The sequence below is a fragment of the Ictidomys tridecemlineatus genome, chromosome 4, assembly GCF_052094955.1.
Source record: "Ictidomys tridecemlineatus isolate mIctTri1 chromosome 4, mIctTri1.hap1, whole genome shotgun sequence".
NCBI lineage: Eukaryota > Metazoa > Chordata > Mammalia > Rodentia > Sciuridae > Ictidomys > Ictidomys tridecemlineatus.
Window position 1 is genome coordinate 160,829,215 of NC_135480.1, and position 12,142 is coordinate 160,841,356.

General features: G+C 41.2%; 1 protein-coding gene across 5 annotated transcripts in view; it reads left to right on the forward strand.

Annotated features, from left to right (window-relative positions):
• Positions 1-1,862: 1,862 nt before the first annotated feature.
• The window catches only part of Dennd4c (DENN domain containing 4C), a 101,694-nt gene continuing 91,414 nt past the window's right edge, over positions 1,863-12,142 (forward strand). For 2 of the 5 annotated variants that reach the window (XM_013363189.4, XM_040285842.2), the window contains exon 1: positions 2,602-2,734. The gene's annotated coding sequence lies outside the window, so the exon portion shown is untranslated. Of the gene's footprint in view, positions 2,033-2,601; positions 2,735-2,929; positions 3,076-5,614; positions 5,672-12,142 lie in introns of those variants that run through there. The other 3 variants (XM_040285841.2, XM_078047689.1, XM_078047688.1) reach the window with 3 other exon arrangements.

The window sequence follows — 12,142 nt, forward strand, 5'->3', positions numbered from 1 at the left end:
AGTGCCTGCCTAGCATGCATAAGACCCTGGGTATGCCAGCATCCATCCATCTCTCTCTCTCTCTCTCTCTCTCTCTCTCTCTCACACACACACACAAAAAAAAAAAAAAAAAAAAGGAAAGAAAAGAAAAAAATCTATGGTAAAACTACAGGACAATTAAAATAGTAAGAAAAAGAATTTCTCAAATCTGCAAAATAAGCAAAATTAATAAAATGATAGAGATACTAGCTTCTTCCATTTTTCATTTTTAAGGGTTATGGGGAAGGAGGGAAGGGGGAGAGAGAGACACACACAGAAAAGAAAAAGTTCTCAATTTCTAAGAATTAACTGTAATATGTACAACTAAGAAATTTTGTCCGTATTAAATATTTTTACCTTTTCTTCGGGGTGCTGGGATGGAACCCAAAGCCTTAGGAATACTAGACAAGTACTCTACTACTGAGCACTACTCCAGCCCCACTTAAATATTTTAAAACAAATTTGCACTTGGGGAAGTAAGGACAAGAAGTCAACAAGCTAATTCTCAAAATAGTGATACCCCTTTTTAAACTTCTGCCATCTAGATTATCAATGGCAAGGATGGTTTCAGTTGACATCATTAAACTTTTATTGCCATTCATTCATTAATCCTCACCCCCCCCTTTCCTCACCACCTCTCTCTTTCGGGTACAGGAGATGGAACCCAGGGGTCCTTTACCACTCAGCCACATCCCCAGTTTTTCTTAATTTTGTTTTTTTCCTTTTGTGACAAGGTCTCTTGCTAAATTGCTGTGGCTGGCCTAGAATTTGAGATCTTTCTGCTTTAGCTGGGATTACAGGGGAGTGCAACCCTGTGGTCTGTTATGTATTTCTTCTTGAATCTATTGTGACTGCTAATGTGGTTAGGAAGGTAGTTTCTATTGCTGAATATAGAATCCCATAAGTAAAATAACAGCAAGGTAATTGTGACCTAGGTCTAACCTCACCCTTTTCAGCAAAAATACAAATGGAATGAGACAGTAATACTCAGGAAAATGGGGGGGGGCATGGGAGGAATGGGGGAACTTTAGATAGGGCAAAGGGGAGGGAGGGGAAGAGAGGGGGCATGTGGGTAAGAAAGATGGTGGAATGAGATGGACATCATTACCCTAATCATTACATGTATGAAGACATGAATGGTGTTGACTCTACTTTGTGAACAACCAGGGACATGAAAAATTATGCTCTTTATGTGTTCTATGAATTGAAATGCTTTCTGCTGCTGTCATGTATAACAAATTAGACTGAATAAATACTCAGGAAAATGATCATTATCTACAAGAATACTCACCAGATATGCACAAATCTTTTTTTTTTTTTGGTACCTAGTTTTGAACTCAGGAGCACTCGACCACTGAGCCACATCCCCAGTCCTATTTTGTATTTTATTTAGAGACAGGGTCTCATTGAGTTGCTTAGCACCTCGCTTTTGTTGAGACTGATTTTGAACTCTCCATCCTCCTGTCTCAGTCTCCCCAGCCGCTGGGATTACAGGGGTGCACCACCACACCCGGTTGTACAAATCTTAATAGTTCTACTTTTGACTTACCATGAATCTGTGAAGTAACTCGCCAGCTTATTGATTTATTTTTTTGGGGGGAGGGGGACCTAGAGGCAAAAATTTCTAATTTTTCAAACCATTTGCTTCTTCTTGAATAATTTTTTAAAAACGTTGTCGAAAATACTTTGCAAAGTTTGCATTATAGCGAAATGACTCTGAATGGGAATGTGTAAATAAGGAGTCGCCACTTAAGGAGGCAGGAGGGTACCCGTTATTTCAATGAACAATTTCCATATTTGGAGCTCCCATCCCAAAATCTCGGCAGAAGTACGAAACCGTCAGCGGTCAAACACTCCTAGCGCGGCTCTCTCCCGGGCCTCCTGACTCCTCAGTCACGGAGGGGAACTGAAACTCCACGTCCCTTTGGGCACTCTCCTCAGTGATCTTGAGCCACTCAGCACCACTTTCCATGTCTTCGAAAACCCCAAGAAGAGCAGCCGCCACCTGCCTGAGGTCTGACGACGAGTTTCAGCCCCGCAGGAACCGTGCCCAGCAGCGCCCCGAGCACTCGCTTTCCGCGCAGCTCGGTGCCCGCCTGGACCGAATTGTGGAGGCGGAGAGTAACCCCACTAGTCAGCCTCGGACCCCAAGGTGGTCGCGGTGAGGTTGGGGGGAGGCGGCGGAGGAGCGCCGGGGCCCCGCCGCTTTGGCCCACCTCGGGGGCGTGGCTCAAGAACGGTCCCGCCCCGCCCCGGGCCCGCCCTTCTCCACCCCTCCCCCACCCCTCGTCCCCCGCCCCCGCAGTAGGAAAGGGAGAGGGAGGAGGGAGGAAAAGTGCTGTTCTGTGGAAAGGGGCGGAAGGAGGGGAGGAAAAAAAAAGAAAAAGGGAACAGAAACATGGCGGTCAGCTGTCGGGACGGCCACGCCGCTGGCAGCTCTTAGGCCATCCTCCGTTCACACTGTCCCGCCGCCCCGAGAGTCGCGGTGCCGGCACCGGTCGGTGCCCTAGGCCGTTACCCCTAGTGCGGGCGGCGCCCCCTGAGACCCAACCCGCGAAGCGGCGCAGGCGCAGATCGGCCGAGGCGGCCGAGGCCGCTGGAACGAGTCCCCGGCCCTGCCCTTCGCTGCAGAAGGCGCCCAGGCCGAGAAGCCGGCACTTTCATGCCCCAGGAAGGCGCCTTGTCGAGGGGGTGCTGACGCGGGAGCCGGCGGCAGGTGGGTCTGCGGCGCGGGGCTTTTGGCGGAGAAACTCCGGGTTGCGCCTCCGCGGCGCTGCGCTTCTAGGCGGGACGGCGCCGGGCAGGTAGCAACTCCGAGGTTTGAGCGGCCCGCCCGCCGGGGGCGCCGAGGAGGCGGAGAGGGATCCAGACCCGCACTCCTGGCCTAGTTTCTCTAGTTTTCGGGGGACAGGGAGTCCTCACAGGCTCGCGGTGCGCTGGGGGAGAGGCTGCGGCTGGAAGGGCCTTCTCGCGGCGCCGCCCGGGCTCTGGAGACTCACTGGCGTGCAGGCGCGAGGGGCCTGGGCCCGAGGGACCGCCCGGACCTCTGCCGCCTAGGTGGGGAGCCGGGGGGTTGGGGCCGGGGGCTCCCGGGGGATCGAGAGCGCCAGCGGGTGGCGGTGTTTGCAGAGAGGTTGGGGTACGCAGGGGTTCCGGGGGAAGAGCGGGGGTGCCCGGGCAGGTGTCGCAGGTGAATTGAGGACATTTCCTCCTCGCCGTGCGGTGGCTGAACCTTAGGGCTTTGTTGGGGATGACTTGTAACGAAGGCCGGTTCCATCCAACTCCCGAGTGACTAAACACAATTAAAGCCAACGAATGAGCCTCTAGTGCTGACTCCTGTAAAGTGCTGTACCTTTTCTGTATTGAAGATGCTGTCATGTCCTTTTTTCGTCTTTTTTTCTGCTTCCGCGGCCTTTTCCCTCCCAAAGACTGTGCTTCATCAGAGCAGATAAGGAATGACCCAGTTTTAAATGGTGTGTGGGGTTCTTCCACACGGGAAAATTTAGGGCAGTAACCGTAGTTACTTGAGTAAATATGAGAGTGTAATTTCCAGTAGCGAACCCTTGGCTGCTTGGGTGCTTGTCTCAGAAATTGTCTGATACTGTAACCTGAGAAATTGATCTCCTGAGTCTGCTTTAATTGTGTACAAGCCCAAGTTAAGGGGTTCTTCCGAAACCACAATTCATGGTAGGAGTAGATTTTCCCTTCAGGTTTCCCAGTTTAGAGGGTGACGGGCGTGTAGTTCTGACGTGCTTAGTTACTAACTTCTCAGTAAATGTTTGATTTGGGATGATTATGTGTATTAAGCTATGTATTTTGTGTTTGGTTTTTTTTTTTGTTTTGTTTGTTTTTGGGTACATCCTAAAAGAGTGGAATTAACTGCAAAAGGGAAAACTTCATCTCTGTGCATGAAAGGATAGTATTCTCTTGCTCACTATAACTTAAAAACAAAAAAAAAAAACCAAACCAACAAAAACTTATTTTCTACCCTGTTCTTTGTATTACTGTTAGAGAGTTGTAAATTGCCTTTTTGTGTGTGTGAGACTAGGAACTCAGAAATAAACTTAGATTTGTGTTCATGAACATGATCTGTCTCATAGGCTTACTTTCTTTCTTTCTTTCTTTTTTTTTTTTTTTTTTTTAGAAATGTCAAGGAGTTTTCTGCTACTCAGTTCACACTTTTCCCCCATTGGAATCCCGTTTTACCAAGTTGCAAAATAGTTGAGATTAGGGGTCTAATCTCAGTTGACTTTGTCCAGTAGTACCTTACCTAATGTACAACTGTTAAGGCTTATTAATTTGGTTAATAGAAAAGCTATGATGTTAGAATTGTTGAAGTTGTGGGTTGGAGCAACTTCTGTATAATTTGTTAATGAATGCATTCTGTTGTTGAGAGTAAATGTAGTATTTGTAGTATAAACTTGAGCTTTTAGTTGCAGAAATTGGCAACAGAGTTGGTGTGTAGAAACTGTTCTTAAAAGCGTTTTAAATTACAAGGAACTGCAGTGGTGTGTAGGTTGTAACAATTCATGATGCTAGACTTAGAAGGTTATTTGGGCCAGGAGCTCTTTCTAAAGAAACAAGTTTTGTAACAAAAAAGCTAATTTGTAGCTATATGCAAGGGATTTTGCATGATAAATAATAACCAGGAAACTTTGCTCTTTGTTTATTGGCCAATTAAGACCAAAACATTTCATATTTTCATTGTAGTTTCCTGCCAAGACAAATACTGGTTTTGCATTGGCTTTACTCCTCAGTTTGAAGACCAGGTTTCAGTCTTGTGCTTACATCTTAACTACAGGTTATAAAGTGAAAAAGAAAGTTGCTGAGTCAGTGACAAGTTGTCTCATTTGATTTTCTGATTTGGAAAACAGTTTGTTATAATTTGAATTTCCAGTTTAATATGCTTGCTGAAACATAGGGCAGATAAACTTTCACAATATATGAATTATATGTTATCATCTGTAAGCTGATACCACAAGTTGTACCTCTTCTTTTCAACTGTCAATTTAACAGACTTGTATTAATGGGGTACTTTGTGGTAATGGAAAACTCCTTGAAGAGTTAAAATTTGGGGGAACAATTCAAATAGTTTGCTTGGTATAAAACCATAGGTCTTTAGCATCAGATTATAGGACATTCCAAAATTAATTAATTTTATTATTTGAAATTTACAGTTAGTATTTGTGGAAAGAACGTCGCTCAACCACTGAGCTGCATCCCCACTCCTTTTTATTTTTTTTTGAGACAGGGTCTCACTAAGTTGCCTACACTGGTCTTGAATTTGTGATCCTTTTGCCTCATTCTCTAAGGTTGCTGAAATTATAGGCATGTGCCACCATGTCAGGGTGAAAACTTTACTTAGAAAAAAATATAATATGATTAGAGGAATTCAAAACAAAAATTTAAAATTATTGCCACTTGTCTCCCAGTTCCTGTTACAGGGGATTGAACCCTAAGATACTCTACCTGTGAGCTTTATCCTCAGTCCCCTGCCCCCTACCTCCTTTTTTTTTTTTTTTTAAGAGAGAGTGAGTGAGAGAGAGAGAGAAAGAGAGAGAGAGAGAGAGAGAATTTTTTAATATTTATTTTTTAGTTCTCGGCGGACACAACATCTTTGTTGGTATGTGGTGCTGAGGATCGAACCCGCCAGGTGAGTGCGCTACCGCTTGAGCCACATCCCCAGCCCCCCCTACATCCTTTTTGAAGCTGAGTCTTACTAAGTTGCTGAAATAAAATTTGTGATCTTCCTGACTCATTGCTACTCCCTCACTCCAGTTGCTGGGCCCTGCTTCATTTATTTCTTAATTTCTTCATTATTTCTGAAAGCATAAATGTTATATCTTTTTTAATTATGGAAAAAAGATCTGTTCTGTTGGGATAAAAATATGACTAACATATCAAAAAAGTGAATCTTGAAGTCTAGTAGGGTAAATAGTCCTATAAATAAGTACCATAAGTATAACACACTAATATAGAATAGTGCAAAAGATGAAGCAGAGAGAATCACCCAACTTTGTATGATTCAGCAGAGATGGTTACATAATAGGAATCATTTAATTTAAATTTTGTTGTTGTTGTAGTAGATGGACATAATACCTTTATTTTATTTATTTATTTTATGTTGTGCTGAGGATTGAACCCAGTGCCTTACACATGCTAGGCAAGCACTCTATCACTAAGTCACAACCACACTGAGCTACAACTACAGTCCAGGAGTCATTTAATTTAAAATTCAAAGAATGCTCCTAATTGGTACAAAGTAATGAAAGAATGTGACAGATTTAATTAAAATGCAGTAATTTAGTATATGAGCATAGGTAGTTTTGGAGGGCAATAGATATTAAGCTGGAGGGATAAATGGGGACTATGTCATGGAGGGTCTTAAACCTCCAAGCTGGACATGGTGGTGCATTCCTATAATCCCAGTGGCTTGGGAGACTGAGGCAGGAGGATCACAAGTTTAAGGCCAGCCTCAGAAACTCAGAGGGACTGTCTCAAACAGTGACTCAGTGTGTTAAACGTCCATGAGTTCAATCCCTGGTACCAAAAACAGAAAAGAAGAAAGGAAGGGAAGGAAGAGAAGAAGGGAAGGGAGGAAGGGACATGAGGAAGGGAAGGGAGGGAGGGAGGATGAAGAGCCAGTTAAGGATTTTCAACTGTTACATATCTGTTACTTCATGTTTTGTTTGTGCTAAAATTTTTTAAATTGGTCTATTATAATTATACATAATGGTGTGATTCATTGTTATGTATTCATAAATGCATACAATATAACAATATAATTTGGTCATTGTTGCTCCCCAGTATCTCCCCTTCTCTTGCTCCCTTGCCCTGGTCCCATCTTCACTCTACTGGTCTCCTTTCTATTTCCTTTTCCTTTTTTCTTTCTTTGTCAGTACCCAGCAGCTCTGTTTTGCTGATCTACACCCCCAACCCTTTTTAAATTTTTATTTTGAGACAAGATCTCCCTAGGCTGTTGAGTCTGGCCTCGAATTTGTGATCCTCTTGAGTTGCTGGGATTGTAGATGTGCATCACCATGCAGGCCACCCTTCTATTTTTATGAGATTCCCTACTCCCATTATTTTTTTCTTTTTCCTCTCCAGTTTCCACATATGAGAGAAAACATACATTCCTTTACTTTATAAGTCTGTCTTAGTTTGCTTAACATGATGCTCTAAAGTTTCATCCATTTCCTGCAAATGACATAATTTAATTCCGTTTTGAAGGATGGACTGGGAGAGCAGCTTTTATGAGGCTGCAGGTTCATTTGTTAGAAGGTATTGAAGGCAATTGGTAATAGTACTAATAGCATGAGGGAGGGGAAAGGATACATCCTGAAAACAAACTTTTTCTTCTGGCCCAGGAGCCTTAACTCTTTTTTTTTTTAAATTTTTTTTTTTTTTTTTTTTTTAAGAGAGAGTGAGAGAGGGGGAGAGAGAGAGAGATAGAGAGAGAGAATTTTTTTTTAATATTTATTTTTTAGTTCTCGGCGGACACAACATCTTTGTTGGTATGTGGTGCTGAGGATCGAACCCGGGCCGCACGCATGCCAGGCGAACTCGCTATCGCTTGAGCCACATCCCCAGCCCGAAGCCTTAACTCTTTAGCCTTATTTTCTCTTTATCCACTATGTACCAGTTACACCAGCCTATTTTCAACTTCTTTACCTCAGTGCCTTAACATGATTCCATTTGCACGCTACCCTTGCTGAGAGCTCTTTCCTGATCATGGTATCTAGTTATGGAGATGGGTTATTGCCTATCAGATTATCTTGCTATCTGTAGAATTTTTTTCCTTCCTTTTTCACATTTGGTCTATTTAGTAATTTTGTAGCTATATGCAGTCTGTTTCCTTTTTACAATTTTAAATGTATTTTTGCTCTTTCTGTCACATTGATCTTTATTTGGGTCTCTTTAATTTCCTCAGCTGTGTTTTGTAATTTTTATTTTACAGTTTTTTATATATTTTGCTCAGTTTATCCCTAAGTATTTCACATTTTATTTTTAAATATTTTTTTAGTTGTCAATGAACTTTTATTTTCATTATTTATATGTGGTGCTGAGAATCAAACCCAGTGCCTCACACATCCTAGTCAAGTGCTTTACTACTGAGCCACACCCCCAGTCCATATTTCATGTTTTTGGATGCTATATGTTGCTAATGATCCTGTATTTAAATTTTTTTCCAGTTTTTGGTGTATAGAAGCACAAATGATTGTTTTGTATATTGACTTTGCATTCCGTTACATTAGTAAACATAATTTTTACTTCCAGTTGATTTCTATTTCTTTCTTTCTTATTTTCTTTCTTTCTTTTTTTTTTTTTTGGTGGTGGATGTTACCAGAGATTGAACCTGGGGTGATTTACTACTGAGCCACATCTCCAGCCATTTTTAATTTTTATTTTGAGAGAGAGTCTTGCTAAGTTGCTCAGGCTGGTCTTGAACTTGTGATCCTCCTGCCTCAGCCTCCTGAGTCAGTGGGATTATAGGCATGTGCAATCATGCTGGACTCGGAATAGCTTTATTTCTTTTTCTTGCCTTTATGATTTCCTTCTTTCTGTTTTCTTTGGATTTGTTTTTGTAATTCTTTCTCAAATTTCTTTTTCTTTTTTTTTAATATTTATTTTTTAGGTGTAGATGGACATAACATAATGCCTTTATTTTTATGTGGTGCTTAGGATCGAATCTGGGTCCTGCCCATGCTAGGCGAGCGCTCTACTGCTGAGCCACAATCCCAGCCCATCTTTTTCTTTTTTTTAAAAGGTTAATCTTTAAAAATTTTTTTTTTAGTTGTAGATGGACACAATACTTTTATTTATTTTTTTAATGAGGTGCTGAAGATCAAATCCAGTGCCTCACGCATGCTAGGCATGTGCTCTACCACTGAGCCCCAACCCCAGCTCCTCTATCTTAAGGTTGAAATCTAGATTTTAAAAAAAAAAGTTTTTTAGATGTATGGACCTTTATTTTATTCGTTTATTTATATGGGTGCCGAGAACTGAACCCAATGCCTCACACATGGCTAGGAAAGCACTCTACCACGGAGCCACAGCTTTAGCTCCAAAGATTTTTTTTTTCCCTTCAGTTCTAGAGATTGAACCCAGGACCATATGAATGCTAGGTAAGTACTACCATTGAGCTACATCCTCAGCCCTTTTTTTCTTTTTTAAAATTTGATTTTGAGACAGAGTCTTGCAATAGGGCATGGTGGTGCACTCCTGTAATCACAGTGGCATGGGAGGCTAAGGCAGGAGCATTGCAAGTTCAAATCCAGCCTGAGCAATTTAGCAAGGCCTTCCACAGCTTAGTAGGATATTGTCTTTAAATAAAAAATAAAAAGGGCTGGGGATGTATGCAGTGGTTAATTGCCTTGGGTTCAGTACTGGGTACCAGCCAGATTGCTCAGGTCAGCCTTGAACTTGTGGTCCTCCTGCCTTTTGATTTACTAGTATTAAATGCGTCATCCATGCTAAGATGAAGTTTAGACTGTTGATTTGAGACCTTGCTTTATTTCAGATGAAAGTGTTCAGTGCTATACATTTTTTTCTCCAAGCACTTCTTTAACTGAATTCTACAATTTTGGTATGTTTATCTTTTTTTTTTTTTTAAGAGAGAGAGAGAATTTTTTAATATTTATTTTTAGTTTTCGGTGGACACAACATCTTTATTTTATTTTTATGTGGTGCTGAGGATCGAACCTAGCGCCCCGTGCATGCCAGGCGAGCATGCTACCACTTGAGCCACATCCCCAGCCCTTTTTTTTTTTTTAATTTTTTTTTAGTTGTAGATGGACACAATACCTTTATTTTATTTATTTTTATATGGTGCTGAGGATCGAACCCAATGCCTCATACGAGCTAGGAAAGCACTCTGCCACTGAGCCACAATCCTAGCCCTGGTATGTTATCTTTTCAATTTTCTTAAGTTTAAAACATTTTGTAATTTCCTTCTGAACCCTGAATTATTTAGAACTGTATTTGATTTCCAAGTGTTTTGGGCTGAGATGTGTGTAGCTCAGTGGTAGAGTGCTTGTCTAGCATGTGTGAGGTCCTGGATACAATCCACTATATCAACATAAAAAAACAAAACAAAACAAATGAAATAACAACAACAAACAATTAGCTGGGTATCTCATAAGTAACAAATTTACTTAAAACAATTTCCACACGTTTGGACATTTTCCTGTTGTCACTGATTTTGGTACTCAAATTGAATCTTCTTTAGCTTAAAAGGGTACCTCAGACCTCCCCCCTTCTTTTACTTTTCATTATATTGACATTTTCCCAGAATTCTCCCCCTTAATTTGGACTTGCCTGCTTGGCCCTTCATGATTAGATAAGGCAATGTATTATTATTATTATTATTATCATTATTATTATTATTTTGTACTGAGAATTGAACTCAGGGGCATTTGACCACTGAGTCACATCTCCAGCCCTATTTTGTATTTTACTTAGAGACAAGATCTCACTGAATAGCTTAGTGCCTCTCTAAGTTGCTGAGGCTGGCTTTGGACTCATGTTCTTTCTTTTCTTTTTTTTTAAAAAGAGAGAGTGAGAGAGGAGAGAGAGAGAGAGAGAGAGAGAGAGAGAGAATTTTTAATATTTTATTTTTTTAGTTCTCGGCGGACACAACATCTTTGTTGGTATGTGGTGCTGAGGATCGAACCTGGACGGCACGCATGCATGCCAGGCGAGCGCGCTACTGCTTGAGCCACATCCCCAACCCTGGACTCATGTTCTTTCTGTCTCAGCCTCCTGAGCTGCTGGGATGACAGGCGTACCCCACTATGCCTGGCTAAAGCAGTGTATTTTTGTTGGTATACTGTATCACTGCTGTGTTCTTTATAGTGCATACCAACAGAAGGCATATTGTATAAGTCTGATCAATTATTAGTGATATGAGCTTTATTTCTCTGGTATTACATTTTATTTCTTTATGATTATTAGTATCTTTAGTAATTAATTTGAGATTGTATATCTGTCCTATTTCCAACAAACTTCTGCCTAGTAGTTTTAATAACCATTGATGATTTTTATTGAATCTGAATGTATGATTGTAAAATGATTATTTTCTACCATTCCACCTACATTTATCAGTTGACATTCTATTGTTAAAAAAACCTTCCTCCCCTCCCTTCATTCATTCATTTTATTGTGTCAGTATGGGCTCAAGAGTTTAAAAATATCAGTGTTGGCTGGGAACGTGGCTTAGGGGTTGAGCCCTTACCTAACATGCACAAGGTTTTGGGTTTCCCCAAAACACAACACATGCACACACACAAATACACAGGAGGAAAATAATGGCAATAATGGATTATAATATGTTGTCTCTTTTCCCGCCATGTTGGGGGGCCTCACATAGTAAGCCTGCACTCTACTGCTGAGTATAGTATTCCCAGGTCCTGCCACTCATTTTCATTTCTAAATTATCCACAGTTTGACTAGTAAGAGACTCTTTAGGCTAGTTCCTTTGTCCTTTTGACAGAACTGCAATAGTCTTTTATTTCATTTTATTGTTTTTTTGGAGCTACCTAAAAAAAAATAGTATAGTACGGTGGTAAAGTGCATGCTGAGCATGCCTGAAGCCCTGGGTTCAATCCCGAGCATTACAGAAAAGTAAATAAATAAAAATAACAAATGAGACTGGGATTGTAACTTAGTGGTAGAGCACTTGCCTAGTGTACGTGACTCTATTTTCTATCCCCAGCACTCCCCTCCCCAAAAAAGCCAGAAAACAAAAATAAAAATGAAAAAAGAAAAGTGATTTTCCCCCCTTGCATATGTTGTTCTGTGTGTATCTTGAACTTTCCTGCCCTATTCTGTCATTTTTCTAAGGATCTCTGGTATGTTTCAGTGGAAAATGGTTTTAAGAAACAAAGAGCTAGGTGTCAAGTATGTTTGTGGATAGTGGGTGACACTGTTCCTGGGATTCTTTTTAGCAGAAAGACAGAAAAAAAAAAAACATACACACATAGAAGCATGTACCCCCACACCCACCGCCCCATATCCCTGGCTCTTTTATTTTTTATTTTGAGACAAGGTCTTGCTAAATCGCCTTGTCTCCAGTTTGTTTTTCTCCTACCTCAGCCTCTAAAGTGCCTTGGATTTATTTATAGGT